Raw genomic sequence first — 1,277 nt, forward strand, 5'->3', positions numbered from 1 at the left:
TACTTTATTCTACACACACTGACACTCTTCTATCACTCACTTTGACCCATACTTTATTCTACACACACCGACACTCTTCTATCACTCACTTTGACCCATACTTTATTCTACACACACCGACACTCTTCTATCACTCACTTTGACCCATACTTTATTCTACACACACCGACACTCTTCTATCACTCACTTTGACCCATACTTTATTCTACACACACTGACACTCTTCTATCACTCACTTTGACCCATACTTTATTCTACACACACCGACACTCTTCTATCACTCACTTTGACCCATACTTTATTCTACACACACTGACACTCTTCTATGACTCACTTTGACCCATACTTTATTCTACACACACTGACACTCTTCTATCACTCACTTTGACCCATACTTTATTCTACACACACCGACACTCTTCTATCACTCACTTTGACCCATACTTTATTCTACACACACTGACACTCTTCTATCACTCACTTTGACCCATACTTTATTCTACACACACTGACACTCTTCTATCACTCACTTTGACCCATACTTTATTCTACACACACTGACACTCTTCCATCACTCACTTTGACCCATACTTTATTCTACACACACTGACACTCTTCTATCACTCACTTTGACCCATTCTTTATTCTACACACACTGACACTCTTCTATCACTCACTTTGACCCGTACTTTATTCTACACACACTGACACTCTTCTATCACTCACTTTGACCCATACTTTATTCTACACACACTGACACTCTTCTATCACTCACTTTGACCCATACTTTATTCTACACACACTGACACTCTTCTATCACTCACTTTGACCCATACTTTATTCTACACACACTGACACTCTTCTATCACTCACTTTGACCCATACTTTATTCTACACACACCGACACTCTTCTATCACTCACTTTGACCCATACTTTATTCTACACACACCGACACTCTTCTATCACTCACTTTGACCCATACTTTATTCTACACACACTGACACTCTTCTATCACTCACTTTGACCCATACTTTATTCTACACACACTGACACTCTTCTATCACTCACTTTGACCCATACTTTATTCTACACACACTGACACTCTTCTATCACTCACTTTGACCCATACTTTATTCTACACACACCGACACTTTTCTATCACTCACTTTGACCCATACTTTATTCTACACACACCGACACTCTTCTATCACTCACTTTGACCCATACTTTATTCTACACACACTGACACTCTTCCATCACTCACTTTGACCCATAC

Source organism: Entelurus aequoreus, linkage group LG13, assembly GCF_033978785.1.
Source record: "Entelurus aequoreus isolate RoL-2023_Sb linkage group LG13, RoL_Eaeq_v1.1, whole genome shotgun sequence".
NCBI lineage: Eukaryota > Metazoa > Chordata > Actinopteri > Syngnathiformes > Syngnathidae > Entelurus > Entelurus aequoreus.